A 7,621-nucleotide genomic window follows, 5' to 3' on the forward strand; every position below is an offset into this window, starting at 1 on the left:
ATCATCCAAAATGAAAATAAATAAGGAAACACAAGCTTTAAATGATACATTAAACAAGAGGGACTTAATTGATATTTATAGGACACTCCATCCAAAAACAACAGAATACACATTTTTCTCAAGTGCTCATGGAACACTCTCCAGGATAGATCATATCTTGGGTCACAAATCAAGCCTTGGTAAATTTAAGAAAATTGAAATTGTATCAAGTATCTTTTCTGACCACAATGCCATGAGACTAGATATCAATTATAGGAAAAGATCTGTAAAAAATACAAACACATGGAGGCTAAACAATACACTACTTAATAATGAAGCGATCACTGAAGAAATCAAAGAGGAAATAAAAAAATACCTAGAAACATATGACAATGGAGAAAAAATGACTCTAAACCTATGGGATGCAGCAAAAGCAGTTCTAAGGGGGAAGTTTATAGCAATACAAGCCCACCTTAAGAAACAGGAAACATCTCGAATATACGACCTAACCTTGCACCTCAAGCAATTAGAGAATGAAGAACAAAAATACCCCAAAGCTAGCAGAAGGAAGGAATCATAAAAATCAGATCAGAAATAAATAAAAAAGAAATGAAAGAAACAATAGCAAAGATCAATAAAACTAAAAGCTGGTTCTTTGAGAAGATAAACAAAATAGATAAACCAGTAGCCAGACTCATCAAGAAAAAAAGGGAGAAGACTCAAATCAATAGAATTAGAAATGAAAAAGGAGAAGTAACAACTGACACTGCAGAAATAAAAAAGATCATGAGAGATTACTACAAGCAACTCTATGCCAATAAAATGGACAATCTGGAAGAAATGGACAAATTCTTAGAAATGCACAACCTGCCAAGACTGAATCAGGAAGAAATAGAAAATATGAACAGATCAATCACAAGCACTGGAATTGAAACTGTGATTAAAAATCTTCCAACAAACAAAAGCCCAGGACCAGATGGCTTCACAGGCGAATTCTATCAAACATTTAGAGAAGAGCTAACACCTATCCTTCTCAAACTCTTTCAAAATATAGCAGAGGGAGGAACACTCCCAAATTCCTTCTATGAGGGCACCATCATCTTGACACCAAAACCAGACAAGGATGTCACAAAGAAAGAAAACTACTGGCCAATATCACTGATGAACATAGATGCAAAAATCCTCAACAAAATACTAGCAAACAGAATCCAACAGCACATTCAAAGGATCATGCACCATGATCAAGTGGGGTTTATTCCAGGAATGCAAGGATTCTTCAATATACGCAAATCTATCAATGTGATAAACCATATTAACAAATTGAAGGAGAAAAACCATATGGTTATCTCAATAGATGCAGAGAAAGCCTTTGACAAAATTCAACACCGATTTATGATAAAAACCCTGCAGAAAGTAAGCATAGAGGGAACTTTCCTCAACATAATAAAGGCCATATATGACAAACCCACAGGCAACATCATCCTCAATGGTGAAAAACTGAAAGCATTTCCACTAAGATCAGGATAAACACAAGTTTACCCACTCTCACCACTCTTATTCAACATAGTTTTGGAAGTTTTAGCCACAGCAATCAGAGAAGAAAAGGAAATAAAAGAAATCCGAATCAGAAAAGAAGAAGCAAAGCTGTCACTGTTTGCAGATGACATGATACTATACTTAGAGAATCCTAAAGATGCTACCAGAAAACTACTAGAGCTAATCAATGAATTTGGTAAAGCACCAGGATACAAAATTAATGCACAGAAATCTCTGGCATTCCTATACACTAATGATGAAAAATCTGAAAGTGAAATCAAGAAAGCATTCCCATTTATCACTGCAACAAAAAGAAAAAAATATCTAGGTATAAAACTACCTAAGGAGACCAAAGACCTGTATGCAGAAAATTATAAGACACTGATGAAAGAAATTAAAGATGATACAAATAGATGGAGAGATATACCATGTTCTTGGATTGGAATAATAAACATTGTGGAAAAGACTCTACTACCGAAAGCAATCTATAGATTCAATACAATCCCTATCAAACTACCACTGGCATTTTTCCCAGAACTAGAATGAAAAATTTCACAATCTGTATGGAAACACAAAAGACCCCGAATAGCCAAAGCAATCTTGAGAATGAAAAACAGAGCTGGAGGAATCAGGCTCCCTGACTTCAGACTATACTACAAAGCTACAGTAATCAAGACAGTATGGTACTGGCACAAAAGCAGAAATATAGATCAATGGAACAGGATAGAAAGCCCAGAGATAAACCCACACATATATGGACAACTTATCTTTGATAAAGGTGGCAGGAATGTACAGTGGAGTAAGACAGCCTCTTCAATAAGTGGTGCTGGGAAAACTGGACAGATACCTGTAAAAGTATGAGATTAGATCACTTCCTAACACCATACACAAAAATAAGCTCAAAATGGAATAAGACCTAAATATAAGGCCAGAACCTATTAAACTCTTAGAGGAAAACATAGGCAGAACACTCTATGACATAAATCACAGCAAGATCCTTTCTGACCCACCTCCTAGAGAAATGGAAACAAAAACAAAAATAAACAAATGGGACCTAATGAAACTTCAAAGCTTTTGCACAGCAAAGGAAACCATAAACAAGACCAAAAGACAACCCTCAGAATGGGAGAAAATATTTGCAAATGAAGCAACTGACAAAGGATTAATCTCCAAAATTTACAAGCAGCTCATGCAGCTCAATAACAAAAAAACAAACAACCCAATCCAAAAATGGGCAGAAGACCTAAATAGACATTTCACCAAAGAAGATATACAGACTGCCAACCAGCACATGAAAGAATGCTCAACTTCATTAATCATTAGAGAAATGCAAATCAAAACTACAATGAGATATCATCTCATACCAGTCAGAATGGCCATCATCAAAAAATCTAGAAACAATAAATGCTGGAGAGGGTGTGGAGAAAAGGGAACACTCTTGCACTCCTGGTGGGAATGTGAATTGGTTCAGCCACTATGGAGAACAGTATGGAGGTTCCTTAAAAGACTAAAAATATAACTACCATATGACCCAGCAATCCCACTACTGGGCATATACCCTGAGAAAACCAAAATTCAAAAAGAGTCATGTACCAAAATGTTCATTGCAGCTCTATTTACAATAGCCCAGAGATGGAAACAACCTAAGAGCCCATCATCGGATGAATGGATAAAGAAGATGTGGCACATATATACAATGGAATATTACTCAGCCATAAAGGGAAACGAAATTGAGCTATTTGTAATGAGGTGGATAGACCTAGAGTCTATCATACAGAGTGAAGTAAGTCAGAAAGAAAAAGAGAAATACAGTATGCTAACACATATATATGGAATTTAAGAAAAAAAAATGTCATGAAGAACCTAGGGGTAAGACAGGAATAAAGACACAGACCTACTGGAGAATGGACTTGAGGATATGGGGAGGGGGAAGGGTGAGCTGTGACAGGGCGAGAGAGAGTCATGGACATATATACACTAACAAACGTAAGATAGATAGCTAGTGGGAAGCAGCCACATGGTGCAGGGATATCGGCTCGGTGCTTTGTGATCACCTGGAGGGGTGGGATATGGAGGGTGGGAGGGAGGGAGACGCAAGAGGGAAGAGATTTGGGAACATATGTATATGTATAACTGATTCACTTTGTTATAAAGCAGAAACTAACACCATTGTAAAGCAAGTATACCCCAATAAAGATGTTAAAAACAATAAAAAAAAAACACCTCGTCCTTGTAGGGACTTCTACCTTCTGCTTGGTTTCCTTTCTCCTGGGCTACCACACAGGCCTAGGTTGGTGGTCATCTAACTGGGTTGTCAGCCCACGGTTCTACATGAGATTTGATGAGACCCAGCTTCTTGATGAGTTATCTTGAAAATGAAGTTGGAAATGTTAACTGGACAGATGGGAGGAATGGGCACCAGAAGGAAATATAGGGTTTCCCAGAATGGCAGTAACGGTTCTGCCAGAAGTGGAAAGAGAGAGGAGACATTTAACAAACAACAAATATTTATTGAGTGCCTATTATGTGCCAGGCACTGTTCTAGAACCTCGACCCACCTCCCAAAAAAAAAAAAAAAATGAGTCAGAAAATGCAAATTCTGAGTGAGAGGAAAGGGATGATTGAGGAAGAAGGCTGAAGGACTGAGAAGCCTTAGGTGATGGGATTTGGCCTTAGGCCTCCTCTTCAGCCTCCTCACCGAAAATCTCTTCTTCTGCTGTGGCATCTTGCTACTGGTGGTATTCAGAGATGAGGTCTTTCATGTTGCTCTCAGCCTCGGTGAAATCCATCTCGTCCCTGCCCTCACCTGTGTACAGTGGAGGAAGGCGTTCCAGCAGAACATGGCAGAGAGCTTTACTCAGGTGAGCTTGAACAACTCCAGTATGGCCGTGCTCTTTCCAATGAAAGTGACCACAATCTTGAGGCCACAGATTGGGATGTTGCAGACAGCTGTCTTGACGTTGCTGGGGATTGATTCCAGGAAGTAGCTGCTGCTCTTGTTCTGCACGTTGAGCTTCTGCTCATCCACCTCCTTCATGGACATTCACCCACAGAAGACAGGAGCCAAGGTGAGGTACAAGCCATGGTGGGGGTCACAGGCAGCCATTGTGTTCTTGGCATAGAAGATCTGCTGGGTGAGCTTGGGCACAGTGAGTGTCCGATACTGCTGGCTTCCACCTCTGGTTAGAGGGGAAAAATCAGGCATGAAGAAGTGAAGACATGGGAAGGACACAACGTTGACTGCCAGCTTGCAGAGGTCAGCAATGAGCTGGCTAAGGAAGTGGAGGCAGGTGGTGACACCACTCTTGGTGGCCAGGATGAGATGGTTCAGGTCCCCTTATGTTGGCGTGGTCAGCTTGAGAGTGTGGAAGCAGATGTTGTAAAGGGCCTGGTTGTGGATGCAGTAGGTCTCATCAGTGTTCTCCACCAGCTGATGGGCAGTGAGGGTGGCATTGTAGGGCAGATTCGGACACTTTGAGTGAGGGCACTACACTGAAGGCCTCATGATGCCATTGGGATACTCTTCACGTGTCTTGCTGATGAGCAAGGTGCCCATTCCAGAATCTGTGCCCCTACCAGCAAGTGGGTCAGCTGGAAACCCTAAAGGCAGTCACAGCTCTCTGCCTCCTTCAGAACCACATCCATGACTTAACCAGCTCAGCACCCTCTGTGTAGTGGTCCTTGGCCCAATTGTTGCCTGTCCCAGACTGACCAAAAACAAAGTTGTCTGGTCTGAAGATCTGAGCAAAAGGACCTAAGCGAATAGAGTCCATGGTCCCAGGTTCCAGATCCACCAAGATGGCACGAGGAACATATTTGTCACCTGTGGCTTCATTGTAGTTCATGGAGATGCAGTCCAACTGCAGGTCTCTATACCCATGATAGGTGTCAGTGGGGTCTATGCCATGTTCATCACTTATCACCTCCCAGAATTTGGCACCAATTAGGTTGCCACACTGACGGGCCAGGATGTGCACAATTTCCCTCATTGTTAAAATTTATTCTATTTTTTTGCTTGCCTCAAGATGTGGATGGGGCAAGAAAATGATATGTAATTAGTTTTCCTCTGCTGCTGGTCACAGGCTGGAAGGATTGAATGGGCCCCGGAGGTTGGAGAAGCAAGATACAAATGCGGCATCAGGAAGGTTCTGAGAGAGGATTCTTCTTTCTAATACCACAATTTACTACCTATAAGAAATGTAATTCCATTTTCTAGAAATATATTTTATTATTGAAATTATTTTCACAGTTTAAAATGTGTTATATATTTTGAAATAGTGTCTATAAAATTTCCTATCTTTAAAAATTCTTGCTATTGATGTCACCATATATATTTTAATATTTGAAAGAGATAGTAGAAATATTATAACTTGCTATAATATTTTATTTGCAATCATTATAGTGCTATTTAACCTTTCAATATACTTATTTTCTATTATTTTGTCTTTATTTGTAACAAAACTTTCTTTGTAGTAACACAATTTTGAAATTGTCCATTGTTATATCTTGACTACATACCATTTTTTCATAGATATGTTTCTCATTATCTTTACTTTTCAAATATGTATTAATCATAAATTTTACTAGACCCTTAAATTGGGTTCATATAAGAGTGTATATTGTAATACCCATATAATTTAGGTGAATATTGGGTATTTTATTGCTTTTTAAAGTAATTTATACTTTAATTTCAAAATTAATTTCATTAAGATAATATTTTTGGAATTCCTTAATGTTATTTCTAGGCATAAAATATAGTTAGGCGTTGTAAAATGTTTCATGGAAGCTTACATGCATGATTTATTCTCTACAAGGTGTAGATTTTAGTACAAAACAATACTAAAACTAATATATATTGAAATTTTATTAAATATTGTTTATTTTTATCTCTTTGATATGCCAAGGGCTGGAAGGAATAGGTTAAAATACATTAACAAGCATAAAATATTTCTTCTGTTATCTTTGTACTCCCTATACATTTTTTACTGTGTATATATGTGGTGTGTATATGTCTGTGTTTATTTTCCTTATACAAATTTCAAGGAAATTAAAAGTTTTTGTAATTGCACATTTTAAATAATGATACTTTTTTCTGTGAAAAAAGTGTTTTTTTACATTTTAATTCTAATATATCAGATATTAATATGACGACCAATTAAAAATTATCCTGTTCTACATTTGTCAATTTTTAATTTTTTCTTTGTTTTAGTCATTGCTCTTGTGGACATCAAATAGATTTGACTTTTACTTGGTCTTATATTACCCATATGAGAAAAATCTTCTTTAAATACATATTATTATGTAAAAATTTAAATTGGTATTAATTCTAAGTGGTTTTAAATTTTTAAAATATTGTTGCTTCTGCTGGTAATGTTGTTTTATGGTTCCTTGCTTTTTTTTTTTTATTTTACTTTTTAGGAAGTTATATTTTCTTTGTCAAATTGTATCCTACATATCTTGTTTTTATTCATAGTGTTTTAAACTCCAAATAAGTTTATTATTTTCCTAGATATCTCAACAACTCCAAATAAGAAATAAAACTGTTTATTGATTTCTAGTGATTAAAAGGAAAAATTAATACATACAACAAATCCTTACAAACCATCCCTTTCTTTTTCTATTTTTCCAAAGGTTAAAAAACTTTTTCCAGCCTATTTTAATCACATGCCTAGAAAATTTAATTACCTCTTTAAAAATTCCTTAAGTTTTATTTGTTTTTAAGCAGAATTGCTTTTGTTTCCTTCTATGAATAAATTAAATTTATACTTATCCATTTTTCTGTGCTATCATAAATTTCAAGGCCATTAAATCTTATTTCATATCATTTATTAGTTGTGTTCTGTTTAGTATACTATTTTGCTGTACTGGGATTTTGATCTTGACACATTTTTAAAGTACACAGCAAGTCTTTGAATATTTCAAAAAGAATATTCTATTGGAATTATGTGAAAATGCTATTGTTGTTGTTATAGGACTCTCAATTTTATCCTGGGGGAGTAATTGACAGTGAGGGACAAAGGGGACCTGAGGCTGTGTCTGAGCAGAGCAAGGGGAACAATTGCTGACAGCTGCACAGGCAGCTCACTGGTGCATCAAAGACAGCTCC

General features: G+C 36.9%; 1 pseudogene; it reads right to left on the reverse strand.

The window, feature by feature from the left end:
* Positions 1 to 4,114: 4,114 nt before the first annotated feature.
* LOC111175127 (tubulin beta chain pseudogene) lies at positions 4,115 to 5,643 on the reverse strand (annotated as a pseudogene).
* Between the last annotated feature and the right edge of the window lie 1,978 nt (positions 5,644 to 7,621).

The sequence above is a fragment of the Delphinapterus leucas genome, chromosome 18 (assembly GCF_059928025.1).
Source record: "Delphinapterus leucas isolate spDelLeu-1000000601 "Yukka" chromosome 18, BTC_Dleu_Yukka2, whole genome shotgun sequence".
NCBI classification, from domain to species: Eukaryota; Metazoa; Chordata; class Mammalia; order Artiodactyla; family Monodontidae; genus Delphinapterus; species Delphinapterus leucas.